Source organism: Balaenoptera musculus, chromosome 14 (assembly GCF_009873245.2).
Source record: "Balaenoptera musculus isolate JJ_BM4_2016_0621 chromosome 14, mBalMus1.pri.v3, whole genome shotgun sequence".
In the NCBI taxonomy this organism is placed as follows: domain Eukaryota; kingdom Metazoa; phylum Chordata; class Mammalia; order Artiodactyla; family Balaenopteridae; genus Balaenoptera; species Balaenoptera musculus.
The window spans coordinates 28,630,921-28,646,293 of record NC_045798.1 but is presented as its reverse complement, the minus strand read 5'-3'; the positions used below and the strand labels follow the sequence as shown (position 1 = coordinate 28,646,293).

The following is a 15,373-nucleotide window of genomic DNA, read 5'->3' as shown; positions in this document are numbered from 1 at the left end:
GCTCCACGTTCTGTGCAGACACATTGGAGAGGTTGATGGTATATTTTAAGAGAGCGTTTATTGAAATTAAAGCTGGACGGGACAACTCCAGAATCCGGTGTAGAAGGGCACTGCCGTCAGGTACCAGAGGGACCCGGGGGACAGGGAGTGAGGGCAGTGAGCCGCCCGAGGGGGCAGAGCGCTCTCCTGCTGTGACGGGAGACGTGCGTATTAATTGCTCTGTGGCCATTGCTGGTGAGTGGTTGTGCAGCAGCGTGGGGGTCGCAGCCGGGTATTATCGATGGAGCAGAAGGACCTTGGAGGGTGTGCAGAGCTGCCAGTAGGGCTCTAACCCCCAGCATTTACAACCGCGACAGAGAAACACCCTCCTTCCTGTGTGCAGATTTCAGACAGTCTTACACGTCTGCCACATGGGTCAGTAATCACAGGTGAAGAGTAGAGACAGTCCCACAACTGTTGATGCCTCTGTGATTAAAACTGCTCTCTTTCAGTGTCCACTCTTCTAAAGTGGACACTTCCCTGTTTTGTTTCCTCTTTAGATTTTTAATTTCATGCCCAGGGAAAGATCTGGGACAGGGGATCCTGTACGTCTTTAACTGCGCCCTGAGCCCACTGAGCACTGGGCCATGTCCCCGTCTCCAACCCCGTGGACGCTCGTGCAGATGGGAGGGGTGCGGCAGGGACGCCCCGCGGGGGCAGGCACGACCTCGGAGCAGCACGGGCTGTGACACGAGGTGAGGAGAGGCCAGTGGTGAGAGTGCGGCTGGAAACGCAATCCTCCCAGGGGTGCTACAACCGTTACTTCTCCTGCGCCCGGTGCTGACCCCAGAAGATGCACGGACGCATGTGGAGGTGATTGTGTGTTCGCTCCATTAGCAAGGCTGACCCAGGCCCGGGGCCACTGTTGTGCTGACTTGCCCTCAGGTCGGTGGGAAGCCTGACGCTGCTCGCTTGAGGAGGTTCTCCCTGCGTTTGGGATGACCCACAAAATCGCTGTTCTGTGGGGTCGGCCTGAGGAAATGCCACCTTGTGGACTTGGCTGCATGTGAGACTTGCTCCCTGAGAGCTGTGAGGCCAGCAGGCACGACGCAGACCCCGCCACGCCAGATGCCAGGGCGCCACCTACAGCCGCCACCATTACCCTTGTGCTTTGGGGCGCAAGGGCAACTCTGCATCAGCTTCTCTGGAGCCATCTTCCTAAACTCAGGGGAGGCCTGTGTGCCACCGGAGCCGGGCCAGCTCGAATCCTCCTCCTTGGCCTGGTCCCCCCTCCCTTGTGCTTCCACAGGCCTGTCCTTCTTGGGGGGGGGGCACCTCCCAGCGCTGCCCCTCCATGGGGCACCTTCCCTACCTGCCTTCCAGGTGCTCGGGGAAGGTGCCCATCCGACTGATGGGCACCTGTGCCGAAGGCGGTTCACCTCTGAAGCCTCAGTGGGTAAAGTACGGGGGGGTGGGGGGGAGGGCTCATGTTTTGAACAAATGGATGCATCCACTGAGCTTCTGTGTCTAAGTATTTCCATGGAAATATCAAGAGCATATGGATAATATACTGTCTTACAAATGGATGACAGGTTGCTTCACACAGTAATGTTTTTATATCTCAAGTCAAAAGCAGGTCGTGCGAATGGAGAAACGCTGGAAGGTCTGGTCAGGAGCAGGCCGGGACTGCTCAGCCCATGGCTGTATGAGGCACGGCCCTGGGGGCTGCCCAGCGGCCAGTGAGGTAGACAGGGAGGAGGTGAAACGCACAGGACAGTGATGTAATTGTCAACCTGGGATTCCGAGAGGGTTTCCTTTAAAGATCATAAAAAAAATTCGGTAATGTGACTGGATTACATAACTGATACACAAAAATCAACAGTTTTTCTATACAAGAAAATAGTAATGGAAAAAATAAAACCGCTATGAATAAACGTATAAAGAAATGTGTAAAATTTAAGTGAAGAAAACTTTAAAATCTCACTGGAGGATACAGCAGGCTTGGGCAGGGGGTAACTTGTGCCCACATTGCTGCCGGGTGCTCCTCTGTAGCATGAATACCCCTTGAGATCCTAACGACAGGACTGCAAGTAGCCGGGTGAGACTGGCATGTGCAGGATGGATCCAAAAGCCTCAAATACATACAGAAATTCAGTGCAAGGTAAAAGTGGCACCTCAGTGGGGAAAAGATGGGTTATCCCAGATGAGCTTCCAGGTGAATCATAGGTTAACAATGAAAGTATAAAAGTCCCAGGAGAAAATATGGAAAACAATTTCAGTTATTAATTTTTCATTTTGGAATAAAAACTGGCAGTCATATAAGGAAGAGATCAACTCAACCACATACAAATTAAAATTTTCTGGGTGGAAAAAGCATAACCAAAATCAAAAGACAAATGACAAACTGGGAGTCTTAAGTTAATGGACACATTGGCCATTTCAGTCTTTTTCTGCTGCAAACAGTGACACTAAAACTCTCCATCTGCAGCTGTCACTTAACGGATTTCCAAGGACACCTGTCGGGTAAAGCACTGCAGCATGGACAGCGGGTGGAAGGCAGGGCAGGGGCAGTATAATTTGAGTGGACATTGCTGACTTGTCTCCTGCCTGTTTTTCTACATCCTTGCCAAAACAATGATAGCAAACTTTAATTTTTCCTACTCTAGTAAGTGAGTAATTGCAGCTGGTCTAATGTGCGCTGGCTCCGACTCTGGGGACAGAGCCCACCTAGGCAGGCACAACGGGCAGCTGCCAGGAGCCACCCTTCCCCCGCTGCTTTTGGGAGCCTCCAGCAAAGAGGGTGGACCTGCCCAAGGCCGCTTTCTCGGCGTCCCCTGCAGCTGAGCCCTGAGGAGACACCTGTGGAGGGGGACCCACCTTCCTGTGGACACCAAACGTGGACGGCAGATGGCTCTGGGAGTGGCAGGCAGAGGGTGACGCCCGGGTCCCCTGGGCTCTGTCCTCACGACCCTGCCCCGAGGCGGGAGGAGACCTGCCTTCCACTGGACTGTCTCTACTTCCCACCAGGTTCAACTATTAACTATTTTTGTAATAAAAAGTGTTTTAAAGAGGTAAACATAACAAAGGAATTGTTTTAATAAGAGATTTAAAAATCCAAACATCACTTTTTCTGCCAATATTCAGTAAACTTAATGGAATGTGTCACTTATTAATTAGGGTATTGACAGTCTTTCTCCAAAGGTTTTGAAATGACACCTCGCAGTAAAGTTCTACCTTTCCTTCTGAAGAAGCTCGGGCGTGGAGACCCTCGAGGTCCTTACAGGTGTTGCAGCCTCAGCAGATGCTCCTCCTTGGCTTTGCTGTGATGTGTGTTTCAGTTTGGTGTCCAGGAAGCAGGGCCGGTCCCCCAGGGAGCCTTTGTGGGGGAGATGCCAGCGGGTCTGAGGTCTGAAGGTTTCCCGTCAGCCTCACCTGTAGGGCTGCCGCCTGCGCCTGCCCTGCCTCTGGAGGAGGAGGGTTAACCAGCCCTGTGCCTTCTGTTCACTTGGGGTCACTCGGTCCCACTACAAGTTTGCTTTCCCCTTTGTTATTTAATGTCGATGTTAAAGCCACTAAGAGCGTTGCCTGTTTCTACACTGAAGTCACTGGACATGAAGAGAGCCCATTTTTATATTTTATATAAAATATATAACATAAATACGTATTTCTGTATTTTATAGGTTTATTTAAGTATATTTTTAAATTTCTATGTATGCACATACATATCAGGATAAAGCAAATAGATTGAGGTTGTTAGCAACCAAGGTTTTTCGTAGAAGACAAATGTGATGTTATAATTCAAAGGTAAATCAAGATATTAAGTGAAGTCCCTTTGAAGTTAAATTTAAATCAGAAGTATTAGCTTGCACTCATGATTTTTTAAAAATCTGTATTTCCAGCCTTGTCCACTGAAAATGCCCAAAGCAGTCTTAGCTCATTGGCAGTAGCGCCCCTGGAAAGAGACATGGGACTTCGTGTGCTGTGGCCACATGCCTACAGTTGAGGTATTATTTTAATTCTAATCTTGTTGTGTTAAACTATGAAATGAAGAAAATTAAAACATGAGGCCAATATTCAAGAGTGATTATGTTGTATATACAATATAAAAATTGATCTGTTGTAAGTTAAATAATCGAAGACTCAACACTCATTTTGTTTTATCATTCATACTGATTAATTGGCAAAATTCGACTTCATTTTGGTTACGTAGGTGCAGACTTTTAGAAAAATACTCTTCATCATCTGTTTAGAAGAGTGCAAGTTAATTATCTAAAGGATAACTTCACTGGGCATGATTTAATTTATGTATGTATGTATGTATGTGTTTATTTCCCTAAGAAGAGTGATTAGAAGTTCTATCAATTATAGAAATCTCATAGTCTGCTCAGAGAAAATAACTTGTTGACTTTGGTAGAAAAACAGCAATTTCTAGTTATTACATAAAAATAAAGCCAGAAAATAGATGTAGTAATGGAAATAAAGAGAAATATCAAGATGGTATAATTGACAAACAGCTGGAATACCACTACCTCATACCATATTTACAAGTAAATTCCAGATGGATTGAAAATTTTAATGTAAAAATGAAAACTATAAGATTAAACTATATTAGATTTTATACGTCTGTAACTTTGGATGGGAGTGAACTTCCTAAGCAGGAAAGGAAACCCAGAAGTTATAAGGGAAAGTCAGATGAATTTCTTTTAATTGTTGTAAAATATGCACAACATAAAATTTACCATCTTACCGTTTTTAAGTGTACAATTCAGTGGCATTAAGCCCATTCACATTGTTGTGCAGCCATCACCACCATCCATCTCCAGGGCTTTTCCATCTTCCCAACATATGTATTTTAACACACAAGTTTAACATATTGAACAGCAAAAAGACACCAAAAATAAAGACAAGAGACAAACCATATGTTGGGCAAAGACGTTTACAACACTTTATTTCTAGCACCCCGAGTGCTAGAAATCCTATAAATTGGTAGGGAAAGGCAATCCAATAGAAATGTGGATAAAAGAACATAAATAGACATTTCACAGAATGATAATTTTAGATGGCTAGTAGACATCTGAAAATTGGTTGAGAAAATGCAAATGAAAGCAAGAATGAAATACTCTTTTTTTTAATCCATGAGACTGAAAATTAAAATGTGTCATGCGTCCCTACATTGCTGGTGAGTGAATTGCTGGAAATTGGTGTGGGAAATGCTAATTATAGCAATAAATACCATTTTTTTTTTTAAAAGAAATTCACGTTCTTTTATTTATTTATTTATTTATTTGTTTATTTATTTATTTATTTATTTATGACTGTGTTGAGTCTTCGTTTCTGTGCGAGGGCTTTCTCTAGTTGCGGCAAGTGGGGACCACTCTTCATCGCGGTGCACGGGCCTCTCACCATCGCGGCCTCTCTTGTTGCGGAACACAGGCTCCAGACGCGCAGGCTCAGTAATTGTGGCTCACGGGCCCAGTTGCTCCGTGGCATGTGGGATCTTCCCAGACCAGGGCTCGAACCCGTGTCCCCTGCATTGGCAGGCAGATTCTCAACCACTGCGCTACCAGGGAAGCCCACCATTTTTTTAAACTCATCAAATTGACAAAAATTAAAACGAATAAGAAACATCCTTACTTTGCTGGTAGGAGTGCAACTGCTAAAACTTTTGGGGGATGTAATCTACAAATACCTACTAAAAATTAAAATCCTTTCACCCAGCAATCAACCTTTGGGAGTCTATTTTATAAAAATGAAAGCACCATTATGTGTAGCTATACGTATGTATACATATACATATATGTATGTATATTAATACCATGTAAGAGATGCAAATACAGTATCCTGAAAACATACTACTGTGAGAAGCTCTGAAGGTTAAGAGCCCTTTCGGGAGAGAGAGGCTACAGGGCCTGCAGTGCCAACAGGTGAGCAAGAAACCGTCTTGCACCTGGGTCATCCTGGCTGAGCACTCCCCAGATTCCTGGCCCACGCAAATGTGCACAAAATAATGTTTTAGGGTACTTTGTTATGCAGCAATCTTGGTTTCTATAAGGAAAATGTCTCTTTCTGCTATTTTCCTCACATCATTTAGTTCCTTTTTGTAGAACACATTAAGGTACTTTACTTTTTTTTAACCAAAAATCTATCTCTATTTACTAATGGAGTCAAATAAGCAATTTACATTAGGAAACAAAGGAAAAAGAGTTATTAAGTTTGTTTTTTTTTTTTAATGCTATTCTTATCTGCTTACATTCTTTTTATGTATGTATGTATGTATGTATGTATGGCTTTGTTGGGTCTTCGTTTCTGCGCAGGGGCTTTCCCTACTTGTGGCAAGCGGGGGCCACTCTTCATCGCGGTGCGCGGGCCTGTCACTATCGCGGCCTCTCTTGTTGCAGAGCACAGGCTCCAGATGCGCAGGCTCAGTAATTGTGGCTCACGGGCCGAGTTGCTCCGCGGCATGTGGGATCTTTCCAGACCAGGGCTCGAACCCGCGTCCCCTGCATTGGCAGGCAGATTCCCAACCACTGTGCCACCAGGGAAGCCCGAGTTATTAAGTTTTATGTAAAAAGTATTATAGTATTGATACTTGTTTGGGAAAAAAAAACTCATAACCAGAGGCAACAATCTTCGTTTTGCAAAATAAGCTACATGGCCTATTATTTGGTAGGCAGTACATTGTAATTGCTTTGCTTTTATTATCCTTTTACATGTTTTAAAGCTTTGCCAGTAAAGCTTTACTAATAGTGCTGAAGAGACGTTTTTCCTGCTTACTTGGCAAAGTTTGCTCTCTGAATAAAAAAAAAAGCAAAAGTTGTGTTGATTCTCCTCCTCTCTCCTCTTGCTCCTCACTCTTCCTCTTTCTTTTTCCCTCCTTACCTCTCTGCTTTCCCCAGAATCAATCAACCGGAGTTCTCATTTGCCAGCAACAGGACTCCACACCGCACTCAACACAGGGGGGCTTTGTTGGTGCGTGTTCTCAATGGCGGAGCCAGAACTAGGCTTGGACACAGATGGGGGGCCTGGGCACAGGGAACACAGCTGGGGCCCAGCAGACCTGCCCCTTTTGTGATGAACTGGACATCCAGTTGTGTCCACTTCCTTAAACCCGCATGTAAGCCCCATGGGAGCATCTGATTTGCCTCACCTGGGGTAAGTGTTGTCCCCATGGTGAATGGGGTGGGAGGGGAAGATCTCCAGCAGCAGGCGTGATGAAAGAATATCCAAAAAGGAGATGGGGCTGCAGGTAGGAAGGCACACAGATGACCACTAAAAATGTAATTTCATCAAGGTTCTGCTTAGAAAAGAAACAACCAAAAATTGAAGGTGAACATAACTTAAGACCCAGCAATCCCATTCTAAATGTCTATATACTGAGTGTCTAAACACTAAGAAGTCTCCCACCTGTGTGCAAAGAGACGTTAGCAAGGATGTTGATTGTAGTAATGGAGTAAGAGTGGAAAAAAGAGGGAACTTAAATGTCATCAAGAAGAATGTGATCTATTCACATAGTGAAATACTATTACCAGTTAAATGAACTAAAACGATGTGTCAACTTGAATAAATTTTGACTGTGTAAATGAGTGAAAAGGTCAAATGTACACTATGGTAGCATTTATATAAAGTTTAGAAACATACAAAGCCGTATAAGCATGTATATATTTTCAGAATATGTTTATATGCAGAATAGGTATAAAAACCTGGATGGAGAGGAACGGACCGATGTCCAGAGACAGTTCTCCGACCTTCTACACGTCAGCACGTCTTGCAGGCGAGGCCCTGCCTGCCTTGTGTTCTGCACTATCTTTAGAAGGATGTTCGTGTAGGTAACAGACTTGGGAGACAGAGATGTGTCTCCTTCAGCTCCTCTCCTGTGACACAGCCCGCTATGCTGGCAGGTGCCATCTGGCCCTCTTGGCATGGCCCTGTGAGAATTGGGGCTCAGAATATTGGTGCAAAAATGCTAATACTGCTATTGCTGTGGGTAATGAATGGTCCCTTGTCTCTGACCCTGGAGTTGCATGCCTTCTGCCAGCATCCAAGACACTGTAACAGGCGATATTATCAGCTTACAAATGGGGGAAATTTTCAGATTCTTCATAACTCTTGACAATTACCTTCAGGCTAAGCGTTGTCTCTAGGAAGGGAGGAAGGGGCCTCGAATAAGAGAGGGGTCAAAGGGAGGCTGTACATTTCAGTTCTCAAGAAAAAGCTCTGAAACAAACATGGCCATGTGATAGTATATATGCCCTTATTTTCTGTATATTTTTTGGTATGTCTGAAATATTAAAAAGTGAACTCACATTATAAAAATTCCAGAGAAATGAGTTTTTTTAAACAATAATGAGTTGTCTTTCTTAAACTTGTAATCTATAGATTGGATCTCCTTTCTTTTTTCCTTCATATTACTTTTCATCATGTTCATCTCTGTGTTTTTTTCTCTACTTTTTAAAAATTTTGCTTCAATTTTCTTGTTGAGATGAAATTTACATAACATAAGATTAGCCATTTTAAAGGAAACAATTTAGTGGCATTTGGCACATTCATGATGTTGTGCAACCATTACCTCTATCTAGTTCCAAACTATTTTCATCTTTCCAGAAGAAAATGCTGTATTTACTAAGCAGTTACTCTTCTTTCCTTCCCTCAGCTCCTGGAAACTACCAATATGCTTTCTGTTTCCATGAATTTACCTACTTTGGATACGTTTTAAAACAGCATCATGCAATATGTGACCTTTTGTGTCAGGCTTTTTCCATTTAACATAATGTTTTCAAGGTTTATTCACATTGTGGATTTGAATTTCTGTCTGGGGTCACTTGCTTTTAGTCTGAAGAAATTCTTTTATTATTTCTTGTAAGGTGGGTCAGCTGCAACAAATTCTCTCAGTTTTTGTTTATCTGGAAATGTCCTATTTCATCATCAGTTCTGGAGGATAGCTTTGCTGGACATAGAATTCTTGGGTGACAGTTTTCCTTTTGAGCCCTTTGACTATGTTATCCCACTTCCTCTGGCCTCCGTTGTTTCTGCTGATAAGTTAGCTGTCGATCTCATTGGGGCTCCCTTGTAAGTGAAGAGTCGCTTTTCTCTGGCTGCTTTCAATATTTTCTCCTTGTTTTTGACTTTCAGCATTCTTGCTATAATGTGTCAGTTTGTGGATCTCTTTGAGCTTATCCTACTTGGAGTTTGTTGAGTTTCCTGGGTGTTTAGTGTTTTTTTTTTAATACATTTGGAAATTTTCAGCTCTTTATTTCTTCAGATATTTTCCACTCTTTCTGATACTCCCATTATGCATATGTGGTTTGCTTAATGATGTCCCATATTCTTCTGAGACTCTCTTCATTTTTCCTCATTTTTTTTCTCTCCATTCTTCAGATTACTAAGCTCTATCAACCTACTTTCAAGTTTGCTAATTCTCTGTTTTGCCAGCTCAAATCTACTGTTAAGCCCCTCCAGTGAAAGTTTCATTTCAGTTATTGTACTTTTCAAGTCTCGAATTTCCATTTGGTTGCTTTTTTAATATATAATTTCTATCTGTTTATTGGTATTTTCTTTTTGATATGACAATGACATCATACCCTTCTTTACTTCTTTTTTTAATTAATTTATTTATCTTTGGTTGTGTTGGGTCTTCGTTGCTGCACACAGGCTTTCTCTAGTTGCAGCAAGGGGGGCTACTCTTTGTTACAGTGCGCGGGCTTCTCATTGCAGTGGCTTCTCTTGTTGCGGAGCATGGGGTCTAGGCATGCGGGCTTCAGTAGTTGTGGCACGTGGGCTCAGTTGTTGTGGCTCACAGGCTCTAGAGCACAGGCTCAGTAGTTGTGGCACATGGGCTTAGTTGCTCCGTGGCATGTGGGATCTTCCTGGACCAGGGTTCGAACCTGTGTCCCCTGCATTGGCAGGCAGACTCTTAAACACTGCGCCACCAGGGAAGTCCAAAGTCAACTTTTAAAGTAAATTTAATTTTTAAATTAATTACAACACATTTACACCAATTACACAGCCTCAAGTCACGGCTCATTGGCAGAAGGGACCCTTGTCTGTAAGAGCAGAGGGCTTAACTCACACACTAAAACAGAATTACTTGCAGGCAACAGTGACAATATTCAACCCGAGTGGCCATTAAAATGAAATTTTCCTGTCTGTCATTGGGCTATCTTCTGTGGTCTATGGGAAGGATTTAATCTCTGACAACGTAAAGCTCTTTCCAGCTTCTCGCCTCCTCCCTGGCTTAATCGAGGAGGACTCTCAGGTAGTTTATGCTGCAGGCAGGTCACTTGCAGAGCATCCTTGGCTTCACTGTTGGGGGGCTGGTCTGACATCCATGCCACGATGCCCTCTGTGTCTGGTCATCCCCCTGGCCAGGTCTGTGCTAGCCTCTGCTCTGGCCCTTCCCCTCACTCCCAGCCTGCTTTGTGAGACAAGCTTTGCTTTCATTTTTAATCTCTTTCCACATCCAGTGCAACACGTCCTCAGTACCGTGTGAGGGAACATCTTTATGGTCCTACTGTGCTGACTCTTCTAGAAGCCCCCAGATGTCAGTGCCCCCATCAGGCTGCCCGGGGGCCTCGTCCTCCTTTTGCATCACTCTCCAGATCCCATCCTGCTGCCCTACACGAAGTTGTTGTGGACACATCAAGGCTTTGAATTGGTTTCTGTCAAAAAGGCCTGCCCCCAGAGTTCAGAGAGAGAAAATCTTCACTTTGTTAAAGGCCACGGGGTCTCCTGGGCCAGCAGCTCGAGCCCCTGGCCCTCCTCTGAGCTGAGCAGCTTTGGGGCTGCACTCTGGATGCGGGGGGAGCGGCAGTGAGGTCCCGGCATCGCCCTGGGGCTCCTCTCACGCCCTGCATCCAATCAGAAGGACCTTGGAGTGGCATAGTAAGTCCACCTTGGGCGTCCGTGTAGCTCGTGCTTCCCGCCCAGTGTCCACCAGCTGGGCCTGAGCTCCAACCTCTCTGCCCGGGCCTCTCACAGTGACCCGGCCCGGCCGTGTGTCGGCCCCTCTCCTGGTGGCTCTCAAACACTCGGCCACATCCCCCTGGCCCCGGCCCCACCCAGCAGCCCGAGCCCGGACGGTGCCGGTTCCCGGGTGCCCAGGGCAGCTGACAGCAAACCAACCTCTGTGTTGGGGCGAGTGTGTGAAGAGTACAACGCAAGGGGGGGTGAGGACAGGGGTGAGGGGGCCAGAGGGACAGGAGAGGGGACTGGGCAAGAGCAGCCTGGCTCTGGAGCCAGGGGCCAGGGTGGCGGGCTGGGGGCAAGACTTTGGGTTGGGTCCCAGGGAGATGGGAGCCCCCAGAGCTCCTGGTATGGCCTGGTCAGGCTGCCCATGGGGACTGAGCACAGAGAGGAGGGGGAGGTTCGGGGCCACTGGTGGGAGAGTCGGTGGCTTGGACGAGGGAGATGGGGGTTGCTGCTGAGGAGCACTCGGATTCTGGACGTAGCCACCTGAGTTTCCATCCAAACTAAGTCCACAGTCCAGCCAGGGGAAACTTTTAAAACTCAGAAAAATAAAACCTGAATCATTGCACATCACTCCCTTGTTTAAAACCGGGCAGGAGATTGGGGGGTGGGGAACTCCACCACAGGGCAGCAGCGGTCAGCTCTGGCCCTGTCGCTGCTGGGAATGCAAGGCTGAGGAGCTAGGTCTTCGCATTTCTCCGGAGAAGCAGAAATTTGAAATCTTTAGGTGAAATCTTCCTACTTTTACCCTTTAAAATAATGGAGGTCAAATGAGACATGTTTTGAGAATTTGACCTCTGCTCATAGGAGGCAGTCATGAAGTTTGCTGGATGGAAAAACTGATACTCCTACAGCTTAGGTATCTTTATTATTATTGTTAGTCTTCAGATTTTCCCCCTTGACACAGCGGAGGGAAAGTATATGGCAGCGGTGGTGGTTGTGAGGGGAGGGGTGACGGGGAGGGAGGTGGGGACGACCCCAGGGTGGGGGATGCTTCAGATCCTCTGCCATGGGCTCCTTGCTTCATCTGCAGTCGCCGGGGCCTGTCCGTGCCTGACTCTAGGAGGTGAGGATGGGGGAAGGGGGGGTGGTGAGGGCAAATGACTCTGGAGGGACTGGATTTGCAGCCCTGGCTCTAAAATGATGGGCTCAGAAGATGTTCCTGCTCCTGGCCCCGATCTGGAGTCAGACACTGCTCGTTGTGAATGACCAATACTAAAGCATCCATAGTGGTTTCAGCAGCAAGTTATTTTATTGGTTTTAACTGCTTTTTCTTCCAATAACATTATGCTACGTGTGTGTGTGTGAGGGGAAAGTGATACCCCAGCGGTGGAGAGGCCAGGATGGGCGGCCACTGTGGACGGCTGTCTTCCAGCCGTGGTGTGGCAGAAGGACCGGGGCCCAGCACCCCCGATGTGGTGGTCGTGTGATTTGACACATCATTTAATATACGTGAGATCCAAGGTTTGCTTTTAAGGATGAAATAAGTATGTAACTTCTGGTCGGGATGCCTCTGTGCTCAACAGATGGCATCCGGCACAGAATTATTTTAACATAATGGACCTATTTCTTCCTCTTGTACAACAAAGACTATTACCAGAATTCCCAACTTCTACTTTGATTTCCCACTGATACTTTGATATACTGTAAATAATATGCTGTCAGCCATTGAAATATCAACCTCTCAGCCTACAGTTCACCCTGTCCTGAGTATTTATAGGACTAAGACGAATTTTAGGACTGCTTCAGAAGGGCAGCTGCTCATGCCCAGTGATTACGGGAACGTGGGGAAGTTTGCCCAAGAACCTTTCCAATCAGTTTACTGACACCTGAAAGGTCAGAAGGAGAGATTAATTTATTTTTGTTTCCTGTTAATCAGTCTCCTTGGATTAAACTTTGCAGTCATTTAAAACCTTTCATTATGGTTTTAATTTACATTTCCCTAATGAGAGAGTACCTTTTCATGTGTTTACTGGCTATTTCGTACCTTCTTTTGTGAAGTACCTTTCAAATAGTTTGACTGTTTTGGGGGGACACCTTTCCTTAAAGGAGCTAGATTGGGGGTTATGTTCTCCACAAACAGTTGATCTCTGGCTGAGACGGGGAGATACCCTGGCGCACGATTCTGTGTCGGTCAGGGTTGGATCACAAAAGCAGAACATTTGTAAGTGACGCGGAGTCGGTACTTACTACAGGCAGTAGTGGTAGTGAGCAGCGTACAGAAGGGCACTGGATCAGGGTCTGGCAGGCCTGGCAGGTGGGCAGGAAAACTGTCTGTGAAGGGGGGGCAGGGATAGACTGGCACTCACAGCACCACTTGGGCCCACAGAGCAAACAAACCCTGTCTGTCTTTTGTCCCTTCAGCCTAAAGGACACAGGCGACTGGCAGAAGGTGCTGGTGTCCTTCGCCACGGGGCTGTGAACGCACCCCTGACCCAAGACAAGGGGATGAGGGGACACAGGGAGAGCAGGTCAGGAGGGTGCAGGCTGCTTGGTGCCTGGCGCCCTGCGTTCCTGGCAGGTCCTGGCCACTGCTCGACCCCTCCTTCCACGTCGCCCACAACTTTCTCTATGGCATCCCTAACCTGCCTTAGAAAAAGACTAAGGAGGACAATTCAGGTAATACAAACAAACTTTAATGTTTTATGAAGTGGACCTTTCAAATTGAAAAATGGGGCAGAAGGCAAGAAGCTCTCACAGGATAAAGAATAGAGAACGAAGAAGAGACAAAGAGGAAGCATGCAATCAGAGGGGGCTGCAGAGCCCGCCTTGTTTGGGGTGAGGAGGCCCAGAGCTAGTGGTGCATCTGGGGACGGCTGGCTGGATGCCTTGCATTTCTGGTCAAACGAGCACTTGTAGGACATGAAAGTCATCTACGTTTCGGTGTGCTGACAGGTCACCCCAGGCATGAGTGTCTCCATCTTGGGCCTAGAAATTTATTTCAACACCTGCAACCCCAAGGAAGGGAATTCCAGGGAGCACGGACCCCCATGGCTAAGTTGACCCAGTACAAAGTCACCAGAGAGCCTGTCCCTGCTGGCAAGGATGAGAAAGGGTGAAGGAAGCTGATAGTTACCGAGGACACTTTGGGCCAGGTTCTGTGCTGAACACTGAACTCACTGACCATTTGTACCCCGCTGACTGACCGTGTGTCGGAAAGCAGTGTGCTAGGGTGGGGCTGCAGCAGCCACCTCCCACCCAGCTGCTGGTCACTGCGATGGAGAGCAGGCCCCAAATTCAGCAAGGGACCAGCCAGCCCTGAGGGGCTCTGCTGGGCATGGGGGAAGTGGGTGGGGGTCACCACGGCACCAGAGGAGGCAGAAGCTGTGAACTGTTGTGGCTTTAACAGACCAAGGAAACTTCACTACACTTTACTATCTGCAGGTGGTTTGAAAATAACGTTCATCGCTCAGGAGTTGTTCCATCATTTTTGATAACTGATGCGTAGCAGCCACACCTAAGTGCATCTGGATGGACAGTCTTCAAGGTGATTGTTTACATCTTTTACTTGCCGTATTCTTCCTTTTCCTATACCCGCTCCCCTTCAAAGAGAGAGAACAGATGTTTTTTGTTTGGCCCAAGGAGAGTATTGCAGCAAGGCTGAAAGCAGAAGTCGCCTGCAAAATATTTTCCTTTTTGTCTTTGGTGATTTTAAATCTACACTCATAGAGGGGGGAGTGAGGTTTGTGGGTCCTGGAGCAGTGGGGGCAGCCAGATCCCAGAGGGGGTATTTGCATGGGGATGCGGACACGGCCAGCCTCACAGCAAATCAGGTGAGGAGGGAAGTGTTATCTACAGTTTACAGATTGGACACTGAGACAGTTTGACAGTGCAGACAACACAACGAAATGTGCCCATGACACGGCCGAGACACACGGGACAGAGGCCTCCCTCCTGGAGCTGAGCTCATCCGTGTCCCGTCCCGTGTATTTATCTGGATGGGGTTTCGCTTCCCCAGCAGAATTACTCTCAATGCAAGCATCTCTCACTCCTTCTCCATTTCTTATTAAATTAAAAGGTACAACGAGTAGGGTGGATCTTTTTTGGATAGCTTAAGTCCCATCCAAATGTTATACATGAGATCCAAATAACCGAATTATATTCTCCGATTCACATTTATCTTGCTGTCGGTTGGGGCCCTCAGAATCTTTTTTCAACATTTGCTTATGGTTACCCTTGTCTTTTTGTCTCCTTGGATGACTGACCTTCTTCTGTAGACTAAGTACAGTCGGGATTTAATGGACACGAGGTAAACCAGTGGATTTATACTGAGAAAGAATGTTTCTCACATCCCACTCCTTGAAACCATTTTCAGTTGATTTCCACCCAGTTTAGTGATATTTTACCTCAATATTATTTCTTGTCCATCACAATACGAGGCTCCATTCATTTCCCCAATCTCTCTGGGGCCCTTCCTAAGCAGCAGGTGCAG

The 15,373-nt window shown here is 46.4% G+C and overlaps 1 long non-coding RNA gene across 2 annotated transcripts; it reads left to right on the top strand.

Annotated features, from left to right (window-relative positions):
- The first annotated feature begins 1,485 nt into the window (after window positions 1-1,485).
- On the top strand, window positions 1,486-8,221 carry LOC118906667. Of its 2 annotated transcripts, none has more exons than XR_005022569.1 (3): window positions 1,486-3,783; window positions 3,879-3,983; window positions 6,876-8,221. It is a non-coding gene; the product is annotated as an uncharacterized LOC118906667 (long non-coding RNA). The 2 variants fall into 2 exon arrangements; XR_005022568.1 differs by having other exon boundaries at window positions 1,486-3,983; window positions 6,876-7,131; window positions 7,665-8,221.
- The last annotated feature ends 7,152 nt before the right edge of the window (window positions 8,222-15,373 follow it).